Genomic DNA, 27,278 nt, shown 5'->3' with positions numbered 1-27,278 from the left:
CTTAGCTTAGCATGTGTAATGTGTCTTCTCATATAGATGGGATGAGATCCTACTTAAAGTGGTAATGATTATATACATCATATTTCTAAATGTATAAACTGCTTTTGAACATACTGGAAAAGCTAAAATACCAACTGTTAAACCAATGAATCATACTTTGCAAGGGAGTGTTTTTATATATAATATATAAAATCCAACTGTATATGTATAGGGAGGGTGAATACTTACACATCCCATGTGTAAGATGTAAATGATCCTAATGAACATGACTGAAGTAAATTATGTTAATGCCCCAGTTAGAACTATTTCTACATTAGTTTCAAAATGTTTTTGTTATACTGTAGGTTCAATGTCAGGAAGATGAAGGAATCAGGGCTTTTAACTGCAACCTCCACACTGCAGTTTGACTCTATGGGGATGTTCAAAATTAAACATTTGGTTTAAGCACTAAACACTAAAATTTTCTTTTTAGTTCATAGGCCTGTGTAAAAGCAGATTGGGAAATGGTTTACAATACTTGCTATTGGGGGCTTCCACACTGACAGTGTCAGAAATGACATCGCTTTTCTGCTAATTACTTTTATTGCTTTTCAAGAAAAAGTCTTTAAATAGCCAGCATGTAATTTTCCTGGCATAAGCGATAACCTTTATAACAGATCTGTTTTCCTTTTAAGAGAAGGATGCTTTCATCTCACCTCCAAGTTAGTTGGCTTTATCAATGGAAGTCACCATCCACCCCCAAGTCTTGCGAGTCCTGAAAGGTGTGGAAGGATTAATCACTAGAGGCAGTTGTGTTCTCAGTTATCCTTTTCCATATTTAGAGCTTGTGATGAATGGTGTTGCAACTGGTCCCATGGTGAATGGACCCATGCAGCTATGTGCTGGAAGGGTGGTCTAACCCATGGTGTCAGCTCCAAGTAAGGAGACCTTCTTGATCCTTTTCTTATTTTGTGCTCCAAGTGTCTCTTCCCAGGTGAAGGACCAAGGAGAGAAGGCAGGCTTTGTGCTCCCTCTGCCTCCACTGGCATTAAATCCCATCTTGAAGGCTTTGCACTTGAGAGAGGGAGTAGCTAGCACACAGTTTATAAGGGTGGTGGGACAAAAACCAGTGTAGGAGGAGAAGTCCCAGTGGATAAGTGAGAATGAAAAAAACCTTCAGAGAAATGGGGAAGGGAAGAAACAGCAAAAGTCTGAAAGCCCCAGTAGGACAAACTGAATAGATGTTAAAGAAAGACATATGAGGGAGAGGGGTGATTTAGATGGGAATATAGCAAGTGGAAAAGTGTTCAACAAAGGAAACAAAAACAGCCAAGGGAAGATGAAGAAAGACCATGGCTCCTAAAAGGGAAGATATATAAACAACTTAAGAAGGGATATAGGGAACAGTTTTAAGAGTACTTGTGGCACTGAAGTAAAAAGTTATAATAATCAAAAAATTTTCACTGTACATCAGTGAGAGCTGAAGTGCCATACTTACCCTAGCTTTATGTAGCAAATTGAGGAATGCAATAATTGAGAACAAACTTGAGTTTGGAGGACCAGTTTGAATACGTGACAGGCAAAGGAAACAATAAGAGAAATAATCTTCTTAGGTGTTAAGTAATGTTTACAGCAGACTCTGCTTTCCACTGAGTAGAGTTACCAGTATCCCCAGCTATGACTAGATACATAACAATATCTGCAATGGTAGGTTAATCCAGGTTTACATTCCCCTCCATCTGAGCTGGACGTGTTGACTAAGACGGCTGTAACACACAGTTCTTTCCTCCCCAAAGTGGCATGAGCTCTGCGAGAGGTTCATGGTTGCAATTTCTCCTTGTGCCATGTCCTTCTGACATGCCCATCTGTGGTCTCCAGGCTCTTAGAAAGGTATCCCTGTTCTAGGATACTCCTCTCGTTTTCAGCTATTTTAAATGTACTGCAGCATATACTCTCAGATAGTCTGCTGTAGTGTTTCTGTGCATTAATTATATTGGAAATAAACAAAAGCATGTGGATTTGGTACAGGCTAATTCATATTTTTAGATAGAATGCAATTTGCTATTGGCAAATTAATCTCATTTATCCTAGTTTCATTTGTTTAAACTATGTGAGTAGAGTTATTCATGTGCAAAGGAGTTGGCAAATGCTGCCAAATCCACTAATAAATCTGGCTGCTGAACATAGCATTTGGAAATGGAGTTATTTGCCATTCTCATTTTGTAGTATGCTAATTTCCAAGACAACCCACTATGATATTAGAGAAACTAATAGCTTTGCCTTGAGAAAAAGCAAAAAGAAATTATTAGCCTGCCAGTATCGTATAAAGACTACCAGGAAACTGTAGTGAGCAAGACAGATTTGCAGGACTGGACTTTTTTGTCAATCGTGGAAACAATCCCACTGACCTGTTGCACAATATATTAAAATCAAATTCCAAGTATTTATATTCATCTTCTCAATTTTTGAGCTTTCAATTAGAAATTATTGACAGTGCATATATGCATGTGGCTACAATAAATATATAAATCTTTGTCATACTTAAGAATTCTAGGTTAGGGGATCTCACATGCTGCAGACAACGTTGAAGTGGCTGCAGCATTTTAATTGATTTCTGTAGAATATCACAGTGGTATTGTCTTCATAAGAGAGCTGTGGGCTGCCCTGGAGACTTGCCAGAAGCCCAAGGGCTGTATCATATTTACGTCAAATGGACCATATTGCCACCTTTGGCATTAACACAAAGGCGTGTCTTAAAAACCATGCAGGTCCCAACATGCAATGAGCCATTTTAATCCAAGCAGACACAGGCAGGAACTGCATATTCCCTACAGCCAAAGTACCTGTCTGCCTACCAGGGTGACAGCAAGCCTCATCCCAGCTGCACAATTTGTATATTAAGCGAGCAGTTAAAAAAACCCAGCAGTGAAGCCAGTATAATTATCTTTCATCTCACACGAGTTCAAAAGGAGGGCTTTCCCACTGCCACTCTGTTTGCTTAGCTGTCTGCTCCAGAACCATTTTGGCTGTCAGTGGTTTATGTGGAAAATTAAAGGGGGAATGACTGTCATAGCTTCCTAATGACATCTTGGGATTCTTTTACATGCTAAGTCATTCATATCTTTTACAATTTAAAAGCATGATGACATCATATACATAACAGTCATACAAGACTGCCTGCATGTTTGCAAATAAATGTTATCATTCATGAAAATCTTTTTTTCTTATGCCAAAGATGATTAAATAATTCAGGTCCATTTTCACCAAGCCCTTTCTCTGTAAATGAGAAATGCCTCTGCCTTTATCTGTTAATTGCTAATAGCCAAGAGTCCACAGATAACTAACTGTATGTTGCAAGCTTTTATTTATTATTTATTTACAAATTCCAATGGAAGGATCATTAAAAGAATTATTATGGGAAATTATTTTCTATCAACTCTCTGTACATTTGCAAATAATTAGTAGCATTTCAGCTCTGCCTAGGGACTTCTTGTAAAGAACAGTATTGAGATATTGTAACTTCAGGTCAATAATGTATGTTTTCTTGGTACCACTTGCTGTGTAAATAGTGTCTAGTTATCTCTTCCTGTCATGATGCTGTGGCTTTTTGGCTTATTGATACTCTACCAAGTATATGTATTTCACACACTCCAACAGCTTTGTATCACTATAACATACTTCATCAGCTAATGAAGACTGAAGTCAGGCAATTTATTTTCGTTATATATGCAGCTGATGTTAAGTAAACCTAAAAAGTGAAACAGAAGTATGCTAAAACATGCTTGTATCATTCTATTACTTTGATTATATCTCAGTGCATGAGTGTATCCTTATCTGACTCTGATACAGGGCATATTTCTTCTTTCACTCATGTTAATGTACATGTAGTCTGCTAAATGGAAGACCTACTGGTCTTTTGGTTTTTTTTAAAACCTAAAAAGAAGTTGTATCAATTTAAACCACTTTAAGGACTTCAAAAAGCCAATCTGTACCATGAAGTGGCCCTATATATAATTTTGTTTCAGTGTTAGGGAAGGAAGTTGGTGCATCCATTCACTGCTAGAGCTCATAAAATTGCATATCGTGTAAGATCAGTGTACAATGTATCTGAAATATCTGAAAGTCCACCAAGCTTTGTATTTGAAATTAAGCCAGCATCCTGACCTGTTATAAACATGGTGTTCAGCTCTGGTTCTGTAGAGCACAATGTCTGACATACCTGGTTGTGTGAAGGTAACGCAGCAAAATCCACAAGTACTGTAGTCACTGACTTTGGACAAAAATGTCAACCTGCATCTCTTGGAAGTAAGTCATGTCAGAAAAACAAAGCTAGCTCATCACATTCTTAAAAGCCTAATTTAAAAATCACACTTAAACAGACATCTCAGTGTTTTTATTTGGTGTACTTATGCTGTTTGATGAAACATTTACTCCCTCTCCATGACTGGCTGCATCAGGACTTGCTGTATCAGACAACAATGCTATTCACAGTGTTGGGGGCTTCGTGCTATGTGCCTTTTGGAGTGTTTAGCAGTGACATCCATGATGAAATAGGAGTTTACTTCCCAGCTATCTGCAATATTCCAGTTGCAGAGTAAGTGTTCTTAGTAACGATTTCAGCAAACATAAGGCGCGGTCAGAGTTGTCTTTGCAGAAGAATGGGGAATGCAATCCTCAGTTTCTAGCATGTGAAATATGACTCTCTTAATCAAGGTGATCCACCATACACTATTTCAAATCTGACATAATTTAAATTCGTGCATCTGCTGTTTCTGATTACAGTGCTATTCAGAGTGTTTGGATTTCAACACAGTGAGATGGTTGCAGTTCAAAGGGAAGTATTTCTTTTTTACTTTGCATGAAGCAGTGGTCCCATGCATGTATTTCAGCCTACTAGAAAACAGGCATTATTTATCTGAAACAACCCAAGATAAAATACAGCCAGCTGGCATCCCATTTTTTCAAGCACAATATATTTTAAAGTGAATTGGCCAAATTCCTTCCCAGTGAAGGTTCATAGAAACCCATTGGTTTGATTCAGCAATTAGCCAAATACACACACTGTTATAGAAAAGGTTCATTTGGAATCAAACGTGGAAAATTTTTGAGTTAGAATGATGCCTGAAAATACTTGCTCAGTGGAATGAAGGCATTGGAATACTTGGCTAGATTCACCTTAGGGTTCATCCTAGTTCTTGTGTAAACTTCACGGTAGATCAGAACCACAGATACCCACAGCACCATGCAACCAACGCAGAACAGTGACCGAAGTCCGAGTTGTTGGCAGATGACCCCTAAAATGGGACATGATCACTGGGAAGATGAAGGGACTGTAAGGTGAGCAACGACCTAACATCTCCTGCCTTTCCTTCAGGAGATGACACCATTTTGAACATACATGAAACTCAGTAGGAATTAAAGCTGCAGAGATCAAAGTCCTTTTTCTACCAGCTTCCATCTGCTAATAATTCCTCTCTGAAAATAGGTTTCTTTAAAGGTCTGAGGTTTCTTTTTTTCCAGTTCGTATTCAAATGATGCAATGACAGGAGACACCCTAGGGTGTTACCACACTTTGAGAGGTGACTTCAAGGCCAGCAACACTCCCTGCATGCAACACTACCTTGCAGCATTGTCTCATACCATTGTCCTTTGTTGCTTAAATATTTGGAGAGGTCTGTCATGCTTTGTTATTGCATTTCAGCCTTTGGGAGAGCATGTAAGACAGATCCCTAGTGGAATACTTCAGCACTTGACATGACTTGAAAATTCTTCACCTGAGATTTGTCCAGACAAGGCATTTAGCAGGACATACCAAATGCCTCTCACACTTACAGTAATTTGTTCAATGGTAACCCCTATTATATACAATTTATTTTGATTCATTGTTCCTTCAAACTGCATTTTAGGAAGAATTACAAGGGTGAATTCATTAAATGAGATCCTAATTTTTAGACCAATATAAACCACTAGGAGCTCTGTTAAAGGCAGAACTGCCAAAAATCAAAAACAGGTTTCTATGGTTCTTGGCATAGGGGAAGCTGCTCAAGTTTGGTTCCCAGTAGTTATTTAGCACTTCTAGTATTTTTGTTGTTTCTGTTGCTGCATTCAACCAATTGCCAGGATCTTGAGGAATTTTATTCCGTGGAGACAAATGCTGTATTATTTTTTCCAGGCACTGTTAAATCAGCAGGAGTTACTTGTATGCAATGTTAAAATAGTATTTGTAGTAATATGATATGTGTTTTATTACTTAGTTAAAATTATGTCCATGGCCAAGCTAGGTCAAAATGATACTGTGATTCTTCAATTGCCAATGAAAAAGTAATCATGCTCCAATTTGTGTAAGCATTGTTCCCCATGCACACAGTCACCCAATCAAAGGTCCTACTTACTTATTAAATGCTGCCTTCTCTTTGGCTGCCAGCAATGAAAAGTAGAAATGCCTCTGTATGTTAGTGTCCCTTTTAAACACTTACTTGGCAGAAGTATTTCTCATCTCCATTTGCAGGTGTTTGTAAGCATTATCCATCATAACGCACAAATACAGAAATAGTCTCTGTGACAGTCAAAGCACTCTTTCAGCTACAGGTCTTAACAAAACTGTAGTCAGTTGCAAAAATGTGGACTGACCTTTGGGCATCATGAATAAGAGCAAGCAAGCTATGAGGCACAGAGTAGCAGCCATATGTTCATTATCTTTGACTTTAGAATGCTTGGCAGAGATGTGTCAAGTGTCTCATTCAGCTTTTCACTGCTGTGCAAACATGTGCTAAAATTTAAACTTGCCTCGTATAAAATTTAGAGAGAAAACAGCATTCTCCTAAAAGAGAACTGAAATCTCTGAGATTTGGCATAAGAATGGACTTTAAGGCTCAGAGTAACCCCTGAGTCATGCAGCAGATGGATCCAGTTAGCATCAATTAAAATATGAGAACATTGAGCTGGTTTGGCAGAGAGTTATTGTGGCAGGGGTGGGAAGAAGAGGTCCTTCAAGGAGAAAGTGTAGTAGTAAACCCTACTGCAGAATCTTGCAATACTGAAATGTACGTCTTGTTATTGAAATTAACTATCATGAAGAGATATTTTGAATACTGCACTAAAAGAAAGGTGCAGGATGGACTCTCCCCCACTGCAAGTAGTATCAGGTAACATCCTGATTAAAAAAAAAAAAATACAAATTTCTTTCCCTTTGCTTGGGATTCATTGGAGAGTATCCAAACTTTTATAGTATCAACAAATAAAGACATAATCTGATAAATGGAGTTTAGCTCCTTAAAAGCATTGTAGAAAAATCTTCAAATCTGAGTTTGATTATATGGCAAAAGGAATTTCTGTTTATAAAACAAAAGCTTCTGTCTTCCCACATGTGAGGACACTGCTTGCATACTTTAGAGAACTACTGGAATAAAAAAAATTAATAACCCTATTGAAGAAAAGGAGAGGTGGCTCATTTTTTTTCTTTTTTTTTTCCTGATAGCTGGTACTTGCAATAACAAAAGCATCTAAAACCATGTGCTTCCAGTGTGTCTTGATTTTGTAGGTATAGGACTGTTTTTCAGAGGTTAATTTCACAATGAAATATGAATTTTTAAATAGAAATATTTCTTAACTTCAAATAGCAATGTCTCTTCTGTAGGATGAAATAATAGTCCTCTTAGATAACTTGAAGATGGTAGAAATGAAGTAGCAACACTTGCATGCATCTGGCTTACCTTCTGTCGATACAGGCAAAATATTCATTGTTTATTTTAAACCCCCAGTTTGTAGTTACACCCCTTCGTTTAAATACACCAATTCGAAGAAGAAGAAAAAAAAAAAAGGCTGAAGGAAGAATATTGCTTGCTGTCTCTTTTCCATTCTGTAATTCAGTCCCTGCCTCATACCTGACAGTGCATTTGTTTAAATACGGTAAATACTTTATTACATGTAGCATGATCTAGGTCTTGATGGGGCATTGTTTGCACACAACCAAGCAGGTGTTAAAGCTCCTTTCATAATCTTAATGACACGTGAGCATCTCTAGGACCTTCAATGAGAACATCTACTTTTCAACAGAGACATCCCTTTTTTTTTTCTGAGTGCAGTCCCTTTTCCTGCCCATTTTGTCCTTATGCATGTAGAGCACAGCACTTTTCTCCATCACTTAATCTTTGTTTCTCTTCATCCATGCTGTTCCCCAATATCTGTAGGGTAAGATACCAAGGTAGCTATTTCTAGCTACACAGCACGTGATTTAGAAGACATATAGGCACAGTTGGCTTTGTGGACAGATATCTTCCACTTAGAGACCCCTTAGGATCCAGCTGTATCTCTACGGGAACTGTTGCAAAAGAAAAATGCATTTGGTTAACTGGGAAAAACACAGTGGAAGTTTGGTGCTCAGTTCAGGATGTATGAGTTCACTAGCCTCACGGAGGGACAGCTTGGATTCCCCACCAGCTGGGACAGAAATAATATTACAGATGCAGGTTAAACAGATCTCTGCTGCCGCTTGAAAGGAGGGTGAGATTTCGCGTGTAGGGCTAGTCAGACCACCATAAGTGCAGCAGAGGAGGCCTGGCCTGTACAATAAGAGACTTCATTGGTCTATACTGATGGTCCATTGAGAAGGTGGAAGCTTGGTAAGGTCTACTGAGCTGGCAAAAACGCGTTCCTTTACAACTCCCATACCCCAGGCTGGTACACTCATAATTTTCTGAAACAATTGTTGTTTACACAAAGTTTTCCACGTTTGGTCTTTCTCCAAAATGAAATTTCATTGTCAGGTTTTAGCAGAAGCCCTGCTGTTGCTGCTTGGGTGGGCACATGTAGGGAAGAAGGATCTTTTTAAAACATCTGAATTTTATCATGCAGTCAGAAAAAAAATGACTGAAGTCTGGTACTTGGAATGAATGGAAGTATTTGCTAATACCAAGCACAGCTGAGCTTTTGCAGGGCGGTATAAAATGTATATTGCTTTAACCCCTTTGGTTAAGGTCAAGAATGAAGTGACTCAATGTCCTGGCTGGTTACAGACATGTTGTTCCTCCATGAAGAACTGATTTGAATATTGAGTTGTGGTTCAGTGTTGTTGATTTCAACATGTGATGGATCAACCCCACAATTTAAGAGCAACCATAGCTGTCCAGAGAACTTGCAAGCCCTCCTGGCAGAGTTGTGCAAGACCAGAGGGTAGTTTGTTTTGTTTTGTTTAATGGGGTTGTAACCTTGCCAAGCAAAAAGGCAGACTGAACATCAGTAAGGACAACTTTTTTCCAGTTTTTATGCTCTGCTGAGATCACAACAATCTCCAAGAGCAGATCTCTAAGTTTTGTAAAAACTGGTTTTGGTAACATGTGTCTTTGGGGTGTTGACTTACAAGCTTGCATTTCCACTACATACTCATAGATAAATCAGGAATTTTATTTGAGGCTTGCTCTGCAACCTTAGAAAAGTATTTTCACCTTTTTTCCTACCTCTAAGGGGTCTAGAATTAGAAATTATCTGACACCAAATACTGTGTAAAGATAAGAAATTACTGTTGTTATTATAGAAATACGGAACTGTGTGGTTACTACAAATACTGGTTTTATGGCTATCATTACTATTATTGAATTAGTAGTTGTGGAAAAGATCTATAATGTAAGAGGAAATAGATGACTGAAAGGAATAGTCTTTTTGACTAAAAAGGAAGAGAAAGGTATTAGACAATTAAGAATCCTCTTTATGGTCCAGTCCAAGAAGAGTATTCAGTGAAGTTATATTAGTCGTAACAAAGGGGTCTTCCTGGTAGCAAAATTGGAGGTATTCCTGCTATCATTCCTCCTTATTCTTATTGTCTACTACCACATAAGTAGCAAAACAGAAATTCACTGAGTCAGTTTGTACCCATAGTGAACATCAGCATCCTTCTTGAAAGCATTCCAGATGTAACCAGGGTCGTAAAACAAAACAGAAAGTTGATGGTTTTACTGTGATGCACGTTACAATCAAGCAGTTATCTGATGGATCATCTGCTTTTTATGATCCATGATGAGAAATATAGCTGTCATATGAGGAATAGATTTCTCATCATAAAACTTACCTCTGTAATTTCAGCACCTGAGTAAGTGCTGCCTCAGGTGCTGATTGTGCTAGTAAACCCTGTCTGAAGAGCGATTTCCCCATCTGTTTCTCCTTCTTCCAACTAAATGCACAGTTTGGCAACAAGTGTGTTTCTGCAGTTCCCTTTGCTTCAGCAGCTGCTGCTATTAAAGATCTCATATGAGGAGGTTCCTGTTGGATAGCTGCTGATGCAGGAGTTCACCTGGGGAAAGAAAAGCCTTGTATGTAGGTCGGTATTTCTGTAGATAGCTGGTGAAGCAATCTCTTATGAGAGTGTTAACTCTCTTGTGGTGCAGATCGCCTCAAGTCACTGCTGCCACTGGAAGGGGCTGAATTCAGGTATGTCAGCTCAGGTTACCAGTGTAATAGGTGAGAGAAAAGCTCCTAGTTTATGTGGGGTTTGTATCTCTGCTTTGGTTAGGCACTTAACTTGACATTTGGGTTAGGTGTCTAAAATTAGAGCTCTCAGACCTCTCATGCCATATTTATATACAGCATTTTCTCAATGGGAGAAAACAAGATACACATTGAGGACATAAATCAAAACATCCAGAAAGTTGCAACGATTTCACCACTATCCATAAGACTTCTGGTATAAATCACATGGATGTTAAAAGTGAGGAAACCTCTTCATCTAATGTGATGATTGAACCACAGGAACAAATTTTCCTCTCAGATTTGTGTTGTGGACCCCCTATGTTAGGGAGAGGTTATATGTTTCAGTGTGCTGACAGACGCTATTACATACTGTGCTTTATTCACCCCTGTTCTGCTGGCCTCCAATAGCCCTTTGCACCTCTGAGTCTCTCTGCCTTTGGCACTTTTGCTGGTGAGACTCCCAGCTGGGGGTGTGGTTTAGCTAAAATGGGTGCTTTTCACCAGAAGAATAAATTATTCCTGTACTACTGTCTGAAAAGGGTGGATCTGGAGCCAATTTAGTGAGCATAAGTTACAATTGACTTTGGAAGTAATAACTTATACTTTGAGCTTCCTTAGATGTATAGCCAAGGAGCTGTCTGGCTGCATGTGTTTTTACACATCTTTCAGCTAAATTAGAAATCCAAGTGCAAAACCTAATTTGTGGAGATATCTTGGAGATTTTTGACCTTCCCAGAAATACTTTAAGGCCACAAACCAGTCAGAGGGTCTCCTAGTTTCATCTACCCTTTGTTTTGGGGGTTTTTTTTGCCACATATGACACATTGCTAAATAGTGAATGGAGTTTATTATATCTTGATTAATGAATCTGAGTATAATTTGCCCCAGTCCTGGCAAGCAAACTCTGATGGAAAGCTGATTAGTGAAGAGAGCCAAATTAACTGAACACCCTCTCCAAAGATGTGACCAAAGACTGAAGTATATTCATACATGTCAAAGGTAGAAAAGCCTTAGGAAAGCAGAAGATGGGGATTTCACTGGGCTGAGAAATAGGAGGACAAGGGGTGGAGCCTTTAAGGAGATGGGGAGGAAGGTAATGGTGAAAAAGGAAAAAAGCGTAGTAGAAAAACATCAAATGGAAGATAAAAATAACCATGAATTGGAGATATCAAGAATGTCCAATGATACTTGGTCCAAGAAGGAACCAAGCTGGGTATTCATCCTATGTTATCTGTTGATGCTGAGAAAAAAGAGCTTAAACCAAACCCTGAAGTCAAGGAGAGAATTGGCGGTTGAGTTTAGTGGTCCTTACATCAAGTCAGTGGAAAAAGGACTAAATCAAGCAGAGATATAAAACGCAAGAATACTGGCAGATGGGGACAGTTCCTTTCTTCCTACTTTCAAATTTATGAGTTTAGCCTGGTGGGATACTACCAGCAGTGATGATGAACATTACCATGTTTGGCTGTATTTAGCCCACTCGGTCACTTTTTGGCCAGGCTCCTGATGATTTCATTGGGAAATTGCATGAGAATGTGCAAGTCCCTCCTCCCCAGAAATGGCAATTCCCCCCAAAAATATTCTGTTAGATAGCTATTACTGAATTGCTGGCATACTTGTAGTACACTAGTTAGCACCTCTGATGAGGTCAGTTAAAAAATTCCAGTCTTGAATATAGAAAGTAAAGCACTTACGGTTTGGGGGAAGAAGAGCTTTATTTCAGAGAGGCGCTGAAATTTGTATGAAAATACATAACTTGAGGCACACACATGAGCAAAATTACCCAATGAGAACAAGAACCATCTCTAAATGTTCTTTTAATATGTGGGCTTTAATGTGTTAAACATTATGTATGTTGCTACACTTATTTTTCTTCTTATGTAGACAGGCACGAGTCTTCCCTACATTGTACTTTATCTAATTCTTACACATGCAAAACACAGACCAAGTAGGAGTAAATCTAGTTGGTTGCACCTTTTAGTTAAATATATGAATAACTATTCTGGATGTAAAGCAGCTGAAAACAGTGCTGTTCTTACCTAACATTTGCATGTCTGCTATCATGAAGGATCACACATTTTACACAGTTCCTACACAATAAGAATTGCAGATGACGAATGTCCCGTTACTCATGTAGCTGGTCATTTTTGTATGCAATTACCAGAATTGCATGCTCAGTTCCAGTAACCATGTGCACGAAAATAGGCTGCAACAACCTGCTTAGGGTTGTTAATAGCATGGTCCGAAGTCCCAATCTTTATTGTTTTTGTTGGTTTATGCTGGTTTTGTAAGGGAACTGAGCTAGGAATTAGCTTGGTTGTTGACTATTCAAGCAAAAGGAGACTTACACCTGCATGTACTGCTGGGGCCACAGGACTGCAGAATTTCTGCATTGACCTGCATATGGTTTAAATACTGAGCTGATGGACCAGAAGAGAAATACTGCACCAGGTGGCCAGTTGCAGTGCATGGTTTAAATAAGGAACACGCAATTTCCGAAATTTTGCGTTTAAAATACATACATCTCTAACTATCAGTGTCATAGTGAGGCATAAGTCTTTGCCATAAGCAATTCAGAGTCAGGCTGCAGTAGCTCAGGAATACTTAATTGGCATTTCTCTTTGTTGCATATCACTGTTCTCATCAGTTCTAATATGTGTTTTTGTTCCCACCTCTACAAACTTCTTTGCCTTAAAGGATTCATGAAGGAAATAATTAAAAAGCACATAGAGGAAAACTGTCTGAGCAGAAGGGGCAGAAATCCAAGGTGCTGTAGGGAGGTGCCCCAAACACTCTTTTGGATGATTATTAATTTTTTTCTTACTATTATTTTATGACACTGTTTATGTTTAATTACTCATGTTTTCCTAACCTGTCTGACAGGCATAATTTGAAGAGCAATAGTAATGATCAAGTTGTGGAAGTGCCAGCTGCTGCCTACGTGCTCAAGCAAGCATAGAGCAGGCAGTGTCAGGAGACAGTACTGTCTCTTGATTAGATCTGAACTTCTGTTTTTTCACATGGATGAAAATGATCCTGATTGTTATTATTTAAATATAAACTATGCCAAAAGAAGCTGTGAAAAATCAGAGTGCTCTCAGTTCACTGCCTGTATGGAATAGTAAGTTCATGGGACTTTACTCCAGTATATGCTGTTAAAATGTAAACTGGTTTAGTTTTAAACAATACAATTGGTCTATTTGGGTCTTTTTAGTGTAAACTGCCAGACATCCCACCCATTTAGGTTACTATGATTTTTTTTTTTAATATTAGTGAACAATTTCAGTCTTTATACTTTCAAATCAAACATCAAGACCACAGAAGTTACCTGTTCTGCCATATACTGCATTGTGAAGCTCAATTAAAAGAGGTAGTATTATTTTGGTTTGGTTTTTTGTCATTGCTAAAGCTTTTAGCTGTTTCATGCTTCAGTTGTGTGCTACTGAAGTGAGATGATGTGGGTAGCATTGTTGAACAGAATAAGAATGTAAAGTCCTTTTATACTTTTCTTGTAGCAAGTGGAGATTTAATTATTATTTTGTGGATACTTTGGCAAAAGTTTATAAAGTGTTGAGCAGCTTTTGTGATAAGTTTGAATGCTTTTGTATTTCCTTTTTTATTTTTTTAATGCATGGGGTGATGCACTTCTAAAAAGTTCTGATGAAGTCTGATGCCCTTTGGAGTAAAGATGAAATCACAGGAAAAAGGAAGAATTCTCCTGTAGGCTGCAGTATCAATGCACTGCAAGGTCCTTTCTTGCAACTGGTACAGTAAACCCTTACCTGAATGACAGGGAAGGGAAATAAATAGCTGTTGTTATGTTTTGCCAACCTCTGCAGTCCTGTAATTAATACTGTATTATCCTTTTTTGTTTTGTTTTGTTTTCATGAAGCAGAAAGTTCTGGTGTCCTGTGGTTACACACATCTTAGCCTTTTCACATATTAATATTTTGCTCTGACCTCTTACATTTAGAAAAAAATCTCTGTAAAGATGAAAATTAGGTCTTTAGAGAACAAAAGACAACCCAATAAACTCATGAGTTCTTTTACTCTCAAGTCGATCATAGGAACCTGGAGAGGAAAAGTTGAGCAAGCAATCATAATTTTTTAGTATCGCTGGAATGAGTATTTGATTTTTGTGTGAACGAAGCTATAAAAGTAAATCTAGGGCAGAAATAGAAGTGAAAGTTTAGACAAATAAGAAATGCATGTTAAATAAGTCACCTGCTGCATCAAGGTGCTATATGACCACTTGTCCTTGGAGCAATTTGCTGCTGGTGGGCTGCTCACTACAAATCAATGGTACAGACTCACTCAGGTCAAATTGTGCCAGATGCACTGTGACGTGAATGCTTTGGCTCTTTTATCTGTAGTAAGCTATACATCAGAGAGAAGTGGAGAGACACAGCCTGGGTTCTCTTCTTGCTCCTCCCTCTCATTCCAAGGCATTGGTCAAGTCCCTAAATCATCCTGCCTCCTAGCTTTATAAAATGCGGATGACAGTGCTTTCTCCCCATTGTAATGTCATTACTATTGCTTAATTATATAAAATCTATATTTTCTCTCTCTGCTGCTTGATTATATAAAATCTGTATTTTCTCTCTGTCCTTCATTGTCATTGTAGTGCTGCTGTGAAGCAGTTCTGTTTTGACTAAGTGGTATTACATCTAGTTGAAGTCTTGCTCAGGTTACAAGTGGAATGAAGCTGCCAAGATGTTTATCTAGCTTTCTTCAACTGCTCTTTCAATTCTCAGTAGATATACATAAGTTCTGTAATTCATGGCCTTATGTGTTCATATGTATTGCCATTACAATGGAATACATCAAAGAAAGTAAACCAAGCCATAAGGTTTCATTGGTGACCCACAATGGAAAAGAGATGCGAGCTGTCAGTGAGTTCTAACTGTATATTCCATGAGGTGATATTTGACTTTGATAAATTTTCAGAGAAGGGGCTGCCATTTCTGTGTTTGTGCAATGTACAATGGGACCTTTACCTGGCATCTCTGCCCTGCCGAAATGTGAATGAAAAATAGGATTACTTGTCTGAGGAACAGCTCTGTCTTTCATATTGAAACTTGGCAATAAATGGTTCCCGTGTGAGTGGTCTCAAGAGACACTTTCCTCGTAAAGGAATGAAGTGATTGATTAGGCATCTCACATTTTAAACATTATACAGGTGAAAGCATTGAAATATTCTGAGCCCATACCTACTGCTGTGTATGCCTGAGTAGTTTGCTTGCTTTTTAATTGTGGAACTAAAGAAGTTTTGGTAAGTAGGGCAGGACCACGAGAAAATGCTAACCGTTTTCCTTCTGTAACACTTTTTCATATTTGACTGCTGCAGGGTGAAAAATAATAAAGAATTTTTTTGGTAACAGATCCAAAATTCCTTTCTTGTTTAATTGAAAGTGTTTAAGAGAAGAAGGTCATTGAGAGGACAGATTTCAGGAAGTGGTATTTCATTTGGTGATGCTTTGGAAAGAAACAGAGCATACTATCCACGCTTTTAAAGTATATATGGTGAATGCACTGCCAAATCTGTGGAATTTTATAGGGAGCTACTGTGAATAGTAATAGCAGTCAATGAATCTGCCTTTTACCTGTATTGTGAAACTGGCACTGTGAGCTTTAGGAGATCTTATTGTTTTTTTGAAACTTATTTCAACATAGTTTCAAAACTGTCAGCAAATCTCTACTGTGTTACCAGTAATATGAATTGTCTCCCAGACCCCTGCAATATTCTACGCAAAATTCTGAGTGAAGAGGAAGCTGGCACTGGTATGCAATGGACTACCACTAGAAAAGAAAAAGGAACAAATCTATGAGGATACATAGAGAATACCTCTATGTATTCAGAAAAAATATTCAAGCGAAAAGAACACTATAGTAGAAATGAGAACAAAATCTCAGTACAAGATGACATATTTTAAGGATGAAGGAGAGATGGGAAAGTAAGGCCAGATTTATGATGATGTTTGTGAGCAGGACATTGATTCTCAAAAGATAAATGGGACAAACTTGAATGAAAGAGAAAGACTGGGAGACACATCAAATTAGTACAGAAAAATGTCTTAAAATAAAAAAAAGATACATGGGATTTTACAGGAAAATAAATTTGCCAAAACATGGGAAAGATTTATACAACAAAGAAAATTAGAAAAATTCAATACCAAGGGAAGGGTGGAAGAAAACAAAATACTGATCTTTAAAAGACAATAAAATAGTTGTATTCATTTTTTTGATTTCTTGGAATATTGTGGTGGGTTTTGTGGTCTGCTCTGAGAGAAAGTGAAAGATGTAATAGGAAAAACTATGATTTTTTTTCCCCAGACTTGCCTGTGCAGGAAATGTAATAGGAAGTTATTTTTATTAACCAAGATCACAGAACATGCAACAACAAACTACCAAGAATGGTGTGGAAAATCCGGTTATTTTTCTAGTCAGACCAGAAGAACCTGTGGCCATTGACCAGCAGGAGCCTAAGGGTCAGATTATTAAGCAGTGAACTGGATGGCTACTGAAATCTGTGTGTCTTTAAATACACACCAACAAACTTAAATTACAGCAAAAAGAAATCTTGAACACCATGTAGCTGATTTGTAGCCATTCATGAATTGCTTTGTGGTCTGTTTAGTCTACCTAATCAACACAAACAGAAGACTTGTTTGATCTCATTTGCAAATGTGAAGCCAATTGATTTTACGGCAATATACTTCTTGCTCAGCAGTATTTTTCCACCAAGACAGTCGGGTTACACTGGTCACCAAAAACTGATGAGCCAGAACAGTGAGAGCTTTGGATAGACAGACAGGGGGTTTGGCAGAGTGTTTTGGAGTTTGTCAGGAGGAATGCGTAGCCATGATGCTGAGTGTGCTGGGAGGACTTCATCCTTTGAAAAGCTAGGACAAGCTGTGGCAATACTCAGCCCACATCCCTAGCACACTTGTAAGGGACCATGAGATGAGGAAGTGGGGAGCACAATGCCTTTAGTTGCAGCAATCAAGCATGTGTTTCATCTGTAAAGGACATATGCGGCTGTCTACCTTGTCTGGACTTACCAGTGAACAGTGTTTTATCTTAGCAGGATTGGTTGAACACACATGCAGAGTAGAAACATGTTTGTTTATGGGCAGGAAATGCATAAGCTTTTTAATGGATAAAGTGTGAGTTTGAAGCAATAAATATGAGCTGCTTTGTTGTATGCCAGTACCTGCAAAGGGTTATTCTTTGTAGTGTCCTACTTGGACTCAAACACTAAAGCTTTCATCAAAGCAAATCTGATTATTTTGCACATGGTTTTCCTGAAAGGATGTTATGATTTTCTAGATGTTTGGTGGCTGGTGATAAATTAGGCTTTTATGATGTCATGTGAAAGGCCACTGCTTGGACTTCCTTCTCTATCAAGCATGCTGGAGAATACATTTGGGACATATTCAGCATCAGAAATTATCCTACCTTGTTTTATTTTAACCCTTTTGTGGACTCTTGCTTGTTCTGTAACTGTATTCAGTCAAAGATAGCTTCACTTTTGCAGACAGAAGGTACAGGGTATCACATCCTGAGTCCTCTCCATATGGGGACTTGGAATTTTTTTTTTCCCTCAGTTCTTGAGCTCCCTTTAAACCTCTCACAGCTTAAATTCTCTCCAGATATTTTGCCTTGAAAAGGGTTTTCAAATCAGATGGAGGTTTTATTGAGAAATTGGAATGCAGTGACGGGTGGGAGATGAGGAGATGCGTTCCATAAATTACATTTGGTTTATGACCGTTTAAAGGGGGGCTGCTTCTAAAAAAAAAACCAGCAGTAAAAACAGTATGTAACTTTGTCCAGAGAAGTGGCAGCTCCCCTCTTCATCCTTCGTACTGCAAGGAGGGAGTATTTTACAACTGCTTTTCAAACAATGAGAAATGACCAAACATCCTCTATGCTAACTCTTATGTACTAGTTAATCCATAGCGGGAAGGAAGACGGAAGAGAGAAATATCCATCTCCTCTCTGTCCTTTTCCCCCCAGTCTTACACATGCTTCAGAGGGACAGAGGTTCATATATCAATATAGCAAGTAAAGAAAGGAGTATCATCTCTCCTGCCCAATCTCAGTCACAGCCAAGCCTTCAGAGTGGTGAAGTGAGCACTGAGCACAAGGCAAAGACAGCAAATGCTGTTACAGGTGGGTTAGAACTTTTCAATGACATGCTCTTTAGATGAAAAATTACATTTTGAGTAAATTAATATTTTTATTAAGTCAAATATAACAGCAGACCCTTCAAAAAAAATTAATGTCGTTTTGGTGTTAGCAAATGCCATGATTTTTTCAGAAATCTGAATATCCATGGGCTAGCAAAATCACAACAAACAATGCATCCTGTACAAGAAAAAGAATTCATTCTAATGAAGTAGTAATATCCTGCATTCATAGATCTACATTCATTAAATTACTACTTAATGCTCTAAAAGTACATAGATAAATATCTATAGAATACAAGATCACTGTCCTTTGATCACTGTTTTGTTGGTTATCACTTGGTATTTGACTAGCAATGATAACAGAATCTGTTTACATTTCCAGTATATTGTCATAAATGAAGTACTTTTTAGTGGAAGAAGAGAAGAAACTAAGTAGGCTTGCATCATGGATTGCTGGGGTTATCAGTTTTCCTACTCATCTTGGTATGTCAACCAGTGAAGACAGCTAAGCCTAGGGTCCATATTCCATTTCCAATGAGAAATACATTCGTTACTGAACAATAAACCCAGCTGAAATCAAACAGCTTCACAAAGAGATTTTCTGATCTTTGCAGAAAGACTGATAAGAAAACTAATCAGAGTGGATTTAAAAAAAGGGTGAGGTGAGAATTACATGAAATAATTTTTAAAAGTGCCATGCCCTTGCCTAAATAATACATAATGTGTGCGGCAATAAACCCATGTCTGATGAGGATATTATTATCTTACTTTCACCCACAAAATAGTTGCCAGAGTGGAGAATAGGTGAAGCAAGAAGAAAACACTGAACAGTGAACAAAAGCAGGACTTGAAGATACCAGTGAAAAGAGAAGAAACCTGTTTTTTTCCTGTACTATGGCTGATCTCCACCCATATGAAAGAGGCTAATCTCTGATAGAGTCTTGGTTTTTAGTGATGCAAATGTGACACATTTGGCCAGGGAGCCTGAAGAAGCATGCTCATGTACAACCTCCCCAAAACCTCTGCTGTAAAAGGAAAATTCACAAATGCTTCTAACCCATGTCGTGCAAAATCTGTGTTATTCAAACACCTCTTTATGCCCAGGTTAGCGTGAAGCACGCAAGGGTCAGCTCACACATCAGCAGCCAGGCTACAGGGCAGTGGCAGTCAATGGAAGTGATACCACCTGTAACCAGCATTTGCAAAGAGCAATTCTATTTTGTTAAAAGAGTTGGAAAAGTTCAGCTTGGTTCATAATAACACAGAGTATATAATTAATTGCTTGCATTTGAGCAAACATACTAAAGATTTTTAGCTGTGATGTGTGTGTTCAGATGACTTGGTATGCCATATCAGAAAGAGTTTCTGCTGGAGCAACTCCAGAGGAGGGCTGGAAAGATAATCCAAAGGAGCACATCTCCTGTGAAGACAGGCTGAGAGAGTTGTTTAGCTTGGAGAAGAGCAGGCTCTGGGGAGACATTAGAACAACCTTCCAGTACCTAAAGGAGACCCACAAAAGAGATGGAGAGGGACTTTTTACAAGAGCATGTAGTGATAGGACAAAGGGGAACAGGTTTAAACTGAAAGAGGGCTTAGATCTGATATTAGGAAGAAACTCTTGTCTGTAAGGGTAGTGAGGCACTGGAACAGGTTGTCCAGAGAAGCTGTGGATGCCTCCTCCCTGGAAATGTTCAAGGCCAGGTTAGACGGAGCTTGAAGCAAGCTGGTCTAATGGAAGGTGTTCCTGCCCATGGCAGAGGGCTTGGAACTAGATGATCTTTAATCTTCCTTCCAACCCAAACCATTCCATGATTCTATGACTGTCTCCAGCTCTGATACCTGAACTATCGTAATTATGGCCTGTATGTGGCAAACGGAGTGAGTTTGATCTTCTTCCTTTCCTCCAGAAGTTCCCTGCTTTTTCTGCAGAGGCATTCCTTTGAACTAGAAATCGTCTTTCTGTTCAGACGCCTCTGGCATTTTGCAGAGCCATGAGCTGAGGTTACAACTACACTTGGATCCAAGCTGGGGAACAACTTCCAGGTCTTCCCAGGAGTGCAAAATTGGGCCTCAGGGCAAACTATGAGGGAGGGAAGCACCCTCCTCACTGCAGCCAGCTGTGGTAATTTTGCTGTTTGTTTCCCTCTGCTGTGGAGGAAACACTCTTCAGACTGCCTCATGCGTGGCAACCTGAAAAGCAGCCATGGTCCCACTTGCAGCGGGATGCCCTGGTACAGAGCTATGCCAATCCCCATGCAGGATGGTTCCTGATGAGTGAGCTCAGCGCTGGATCCAAAGTGAGTTCAGCACTGGTTTCACGGATATCAGGCTGTAATTCGGGAGGAATTTTATCTGGCTAGAGGGTCGCCAGTGGCCAAGATGTTTTCTCAGGCTTCACTTGGCAAATGGACAGACCTGAGTAATGCTTGGCCCTGTGAAGGGCTCTTGGGCCTGCAGCTCGGCTAGTGCTCGCACCGGGGCCAAGGGCTGCACATCTCTACTCCCAGGGACCCCAGGATGCAGCCTCGCCTTGGTTAATGTGGCATCAAAGCGATTACGGTCCGAGGACAAGCCCCCCGAGGCACCTGGGGCCAGCTCCCCCTGCTCCACCGTTTTATCTGTGGTGTCGTAGGGGCTGCCAGGACCGGCGCTGAGTGAGCCCATTTCCCCAGAGCAGAGCATTGTTCCCGGCCTCCGGCCGCCGCGTGGCCTCGCTGATGGACAATACCAGCCGTCCCCGACTTCCTGAGCAGACCAGACAGCTTGCTGTTTTCTGCGAGTCTCTTATCACCCCCTGTCATTGAAAGAGAGGTCTGGCTTCGGCTTCGGTTTGGGCTGATAGGCAGCAGCGAAGTGGAAAAGGCGCAGGGGAGGGAGGGGAAGAGGAGGAGGAGGAGAGAGAGGAGCTCCATTACTGTTATTATCGCCCTAATGTTTATTGCTGCTTCGAGTTCATTTGCCTTAACCCTTTGGAAGCTGGTCAAATTAAAGATTATCAGGCTGATAAGATAAAGCCACTATTCTAACGCCCCTGGTTCCTGGCGAAAAAAAGAAGGATGTGCTCAGGTCTTATATTGACCATGAGGTTTGTGTTGATGCCTTATTGTTGGAGTATAGTGGGGTCCCGAGATAAGACTTTGCCCTAAAAATGCCCAACATTCGCAGCCTGCCAAGGTCCATCAAATGCACAGGGGCTGAGCACCGTGCAGAATCAGTCCTTTCCTCAAGTCATTCTTTCCCCTCCCCTTCCCCCTCAACATGGTTTTAGTAAAGATTAAACTTTCTGAATAGGGAGGGGATTTGCATAGGAAAACATGTTGGGGAAAAAAAAAATTATGGCTCTCTTACTTTCAATGGCATTTAGTTATATGCGAGTTTCAGCCTATTGGTTGCTTTTGCCTTTTCCTGTGGTTCTTTGCGAACAATACTGTCTTTCTGCAAAAGACTGCTGACCCAAGAGTGGAAAGCAGTCTGTTCGTGCTGCATTAAAACAAATTTAGATCAGGAACCAAATTCACTGGCATTCTTCTATTCCCTTGGTATCCTAACTGCTCCACAACTTTGCTTTTCTAAGAATAGTGGAAAGAAAAAATGAAAACTGAGGGACAACACGTTTTGGCTCATCTTAAATTCCTGAAGATGTTTACTGTGTTCCTTGTTAGGCTTGGGCTTCGCTCTTGGATATGTTTGATTTTCAGTCTCCTCATATTTACTGTGGAGATAGGAATCACTTTATAATTACACTGGGGTTTTTGCTGTTACTATAGATATTATAACAAACACTACCCTTTGCAAAGAAGTCAAACCAGTGCTCTCTCTGCCTCATGGATCTCCAGAAGTACTCGTAGAGCAGCACACAGGAGACACAGTGCTTATTATTGTGACTCCTTCTGGGGTTTGATCCAAGCTTAGCTAAACTATGCATTGAATTTTGCACCAACAAGGTGCATGTTTACAGGCTATACAGCTCTGCTTAATGAAATCTTACTGTTTTACTTAATAGAGTGCACAGGGAATAGCTTGGAAGAAGTCACAGTAACTGTTCTCCAACATTGCATCTGGGTTAAAACATGACATCCCTGGGCATGGTGGCAAATGTGATAGAACACTAGGGAATGGGGGTAAGGTTGATGGTGAAAGAACTGCCTAGCAATGCATGCAGCCACCAGAGTATGTGCAACACTTGGACAACAAGTGTTCTCCAAGCAATAAGCTGCAGCAGATGCCCATATATACTGTGACATTACTACTGATGTTACTACTGAGATATGCTACTTGAACCCTCATAAAAAATACTATGAAAAATGCTCCAAAAAGGGCACAAAAGGGGAGACTGTTTCGTAAGACAAACTTTGTTATATACATAACCGCGATAAAACTTTTTAACAGGGCCTGTTGTGATAGGACACAAGATAATAGGGCAATAGTTTTAAACTAAAAGAAAGTAGATTTAGACAACATATAAGAAAGAAACTTTTTATGATGAGAGTGGTGAAACCCTGAAAGAGATTGCCAAGAGAGGTAGAAGATGCCCCATCCCTGGAAACACTTGAGGTCAGGTTGGATGGGGATCTGAGCAACTGATCTAGTTGAAGATGTTCCTGCTCAGTGCAAGAGGGTTGGACTGAGCATTAGATGAGCGTAAAGTTTAAAGGTCCCTTCCAATCCAAACCATTCTATAATTCAATTATAATGATGAAAATGCAAAACTGCAAGCTATCACTGCCTAATTTATTGATTTTTTTCTTTTAATGGGATGAGTTAAACGTGAAAGGTGACGGTTTTAAGAAGGAAATAAAGAAACTAAAACACAAGTGGGGCTTACAGGAAATTATGGTCCCTAGACTCTTAAAATCCTTTCTGACAAAACTTCTTGAGCAAAAAAGTGCAAGACTAAACATGCAAGCCAGAGCCTCCACCAAGCTGGGTCTGTGTTCTTTGCTTATGGGAGCTCTGATGTAAAAAATCACCTTCCAGGCGGTTATGCTGATTGTAAACGTAATCCTGGCTGCTTTTCAGATGCAGTAAAACTGTTACGTGCTTAGATCAAGTTTGTTTATTTTTAAAGGTAAAGCCTTGTCTCTGCTAAAGCAAGTGGAACTGGGCACAGTTCCATTGCAGGTGTTTTACTGAGGACTTGATCTCAGTTTTATTCTAGTGTAAGAGAAAGCAAAAGCTGGCACTGGGTGCTGGCTTCAGTAAAGGCACATTCGAGGGAGAATCAGCTGAGCTGTAGTAATAAAGGATGCCTTGGCCTTCTTTCAGGCCATACTATTTCCTTTTTCTCACATTGTCTTGAGGTTTTAAATTTTCAGTCAAAGTTAATTGAATGAGACAGTGATACATTGCACAGTGAAACCAGATCAATCACTGCACGAGACATAATAGGACTTGCAATGACACTCAGAACAAGAGCTTGGGAAATGTGATATTTACATTAAAATATTTTACATTTTTGTCTCATGATTTTAAAATGCTTTACCACATTGTGTAACAAATTTCTCTCTGCTTATCTGTATGTATTTTTGTGTGTGCATTTGGACAATAAAATTGAATAATCATAAAAGCAAATTTAGTAATAATGGGGTATTTTCTACATAGTTACACAGCCTCACTTACAGAAAACGTAAAATGGAAAAATTTGCACAGTATAAACTCGTTCTGTTCACTGAGAAACAGTCATATGACAGTGAACTACACAGAAAGACATAGGAGAATTTACTCTCAGGTGGCAACAGGGAATTTGACTGCTGTCTTCCATCTTCCTTCTCTTTAAATATTTACGTGGATGTTGTTTCTGACTCTTAGCTTGCAGGTAAAACTTGTCATTACTATTCACGTATGTTAACTATTTGCATGGAAAATAAGGGCTTGTTCCTCACAAAATGGATAACTAAAAGCAAAGAATGTTACATTCATGATCTGAGTACTGTAAAAACAACAGAAAGCCTTAACCAGTGTTTTCAGGTTGCAGACTCAGCTCAGTATCTAAATCCTCAGAGTTTTCATGGAGTCAAAGGGTTGGGTTTTCCTGTCAGTATGTAAAGCACAATGCCACAGAACAAGTTATCCTTGGAACAAGGAATACAAAACATGAAGTGGTGTCATTTCATCAGGTGCTTTTCCATCAGGAACAGGGATATGGGGTAGTTTATATTCAGCAGCAGCTGTTTTTCAAGAACCACCCCCCCCCCCCCACCAAATCAGCCCCTTCCTCCCCCCAAAAATCCAGATTTTCCCCTGTGGAACTTCACCTCTTCTTTCTTTGCTTTCTGATTTGGTTGCACCTCCAGAAAGTGATGCCCTGGCACTGAAAAATCAATACACTTTAATGATCAACATACTGAAGGTTTTTTTGAGCGGTGTCTTTTTTTGTGGATTTTTTCCTTTTGGGAACCTGACAGATGCATCTCTGGTTTCAGTGAAAGACTTAAATAATATAAACAAGCAGTCATTCCGTTCCAAGAGAAGCTTTTTTAATATTCTTATTTTATTGTAATTACCTTATTGTTTTCATATTATGAGCTACTTGTAGATAAATACAGGAAACATGACTGCAATACAATCCTTTAATCAGGAATAGCTTTGTTCCAGTCATCACTTCCATTCCATGTTGAAATTTTGGCTAATAAGAATACAATCAAACCTCGAATTTAGGTGTAATATGGTGTTAATAGTATGGTTTAATTTGATCTCTGTACCTAGTAACTTCTGTAAGTGAACCTATTTAAAAGTGCCTGGGAGATATTTTACGCTATTTTCAAGTAAACAAACAAAGTTTAGCATTTCTCAGAAGTACACAAACTTCTTCAAGAGAGCCATTTTTAATCTTTTAACCTAAGTCAGCTGGGGAATTCATATTATCATATATATTAAATCTTTCTTTTTCTCTCTCTCTTTTTTTTTTTCACAGATTATGCCCTAATGCCCTTAATGCATCACTTTTAAAGCATCTGAAAGTTTAAGGGAAAAATGTATTTTTTATACCTACATGGATTCAATACACTAGTTGTTTGTGTGATCTCTGTGTATAATCCAGCACTGCAAATAACTTTTACAGATTTGCAACCTCCCCCCACCCTTATTTTGGCCTATTCAGCAGATAAGTGTTTATGTTTTTGAATGAAGGGCTGGAATTAGGTAAAGCATTTTTTTAGATAAACTGTTTTAACAAAAAGCATTTGTCCAAGAAAGTTAAAAGACTGCTCCCAAGCTGTTCAAAAGCAGAATGCAGCTACATATAGCAGGCCATGACAATTCATTCTATGCTTCACAGTCCATTTTTTTTTTTAAATAGGAAGCCGGTATCCTAGATAAGGCTCAATTGCAAAGAATGTATTCAATATGAAAATTGTGGGTGTAAAAGTTTTACTTACATAACATTCATAAAAATTAAAATCTAAGTTTTACAATATGGCTTTTATGACTTAAAACTAGGTGGTGTTAAAACACTTCACTTCTAACTAATGGCTTGAATTAGGACAGAATAAAAAAGCAATTGTTTTTATACTGAAATTAGTATTTTAAGAAGGATTTCCTTGTTTCCAGACACATATATATATACACACGTATGTAAATTAAACTGAACTCCAGATAAAAGGCATACCTCCATGAGCACATTAGAGTCTGATCCAAATTTTATCAAAGTTAGTAGGTGTCTTTCCCATTTCAAACCAGATTTTGTAATCCATATTCACACGACCCTCCAGGGGATCCCTCAAGTTGATGCGGTTTTGCATGACTTGGCCTCAAATGTCTGCTGCAGTTTCAAAAAGCCCATTATAGGGCTGCAGTAGGAAATCATTTAGTCTAATTTAAGGAAATCATGGCATTTTTTATTTTCATATCATTTTGTTCTGATCCATCTGTTTACTCTTTTCTAAGGGTGAGCTGAAATGTTTTTTAGCCTGAAGACTGAACTAGTAAAAATGCTGCCTGGAATAAGTCTGGGCAGACGTGTTTGTTCCACATCCCCTTCTTCAGTGCAGTATTTCCTTTGGTGGATTTCCTCTGCTCCTGGAAGCAAGCTGTCTAGCTTTTTGGAGCAAAATTATGAAGAAGAATTTCCTACATTTTACTGCACAGGATGAGGTGATTTTGGAACTTAACATGACCTGAACCACATATGCACAAAAGAGAGCATCTGAAAAATGTAACGTGCAGCAGTACAAGTTAAAAAATCTAGTCAGAAAATGCTCCTTAGCTCCACTGCTGGTCAGGGGGTAGAAAAGGGAGGAGAAAGGCAGACCATGCATTTTTCTGGAAAGCTTGCTGTGTTACCACCATGAAGTCAAATGCAAGAGGAGAATTCAGCCTTAGCCTTGTTGTTCTCTAACAAAGCTGGGTCTGTCTGGTTTTCCTTAAACCTAGACAGATATGATTTTAGTATTTATTGCTACAGAAAAACACAGCTTGTGAGGAAAAAGAATATATTTTATTAAATGAACACATACAGTTGGAAAAAGCTAACTGTTTAAACACATTATTTGAAATTTAAAGAAAGATGAGGTCAGGTTTTGCATTCAATTAGAAATGCAGTCAAAGGAGCTTTTGCCTTTGCTTAATTTTGTTACATTATTTTTGATGAGTGGTTGTGGGATTGTTTTGGTGTGGTAGCACTTTTAAGGATACTTGAACAGTAAGGTGAAC

The 27,278-nt window shown here is 38.9% G+C and overlaps 2 protein-coding genes across 3 annotated transcripts in view; one reads left to right on the top strand and one right to left on the bottom strand.

Moving 5' to 3' along the window:
• GMDS (GDP-mannose 4,6-dehydratase) overlaps positions 1-27,278 on the top strand; it is a 412,400-nt gene that overhangs the window by 383,070 nt on the left and 2,052 nt on the right. The gene's annotated exons all lie outside the window — the stretch shown is intronic.
• The window catches only part of FOXC1 (forkhead box C1), a 35,742-nt gene continuing 15,823 nt past the window's right edge, over positions 7,360-27,278 (bottom strand). Inside the window, exon 2 of the mRNA XM_051799451.1 lies at positions 7,360-10,264. The gene's annotated coding sequence lies outside the window, so the exon portion shown is untranslated. The remainder of the gene's footprint in view (positions 10,265-27,278) is intronic.

Source organism: Manacus candei, unplaced genomic scaffold (genome assembly GCF_025592945.1).
Source record: "Manacus candei isolate 608988 ecotype Guabito, Panama unplaced genomic scaffold, ASM2559294v1 h1tg000049l, whole genome shotgun sequence".
Lineage (NCBI taxonomy): Eukaryota > Metazoa > Chordata > Aves > Passeriformes > Pipridae > Manacus > Manacus candei.
The sequence above is the reverse complement of the archived record's forward strand: the minus strand, read 5'-3'. Positions and strand labels throughout refer to the sequence as shown.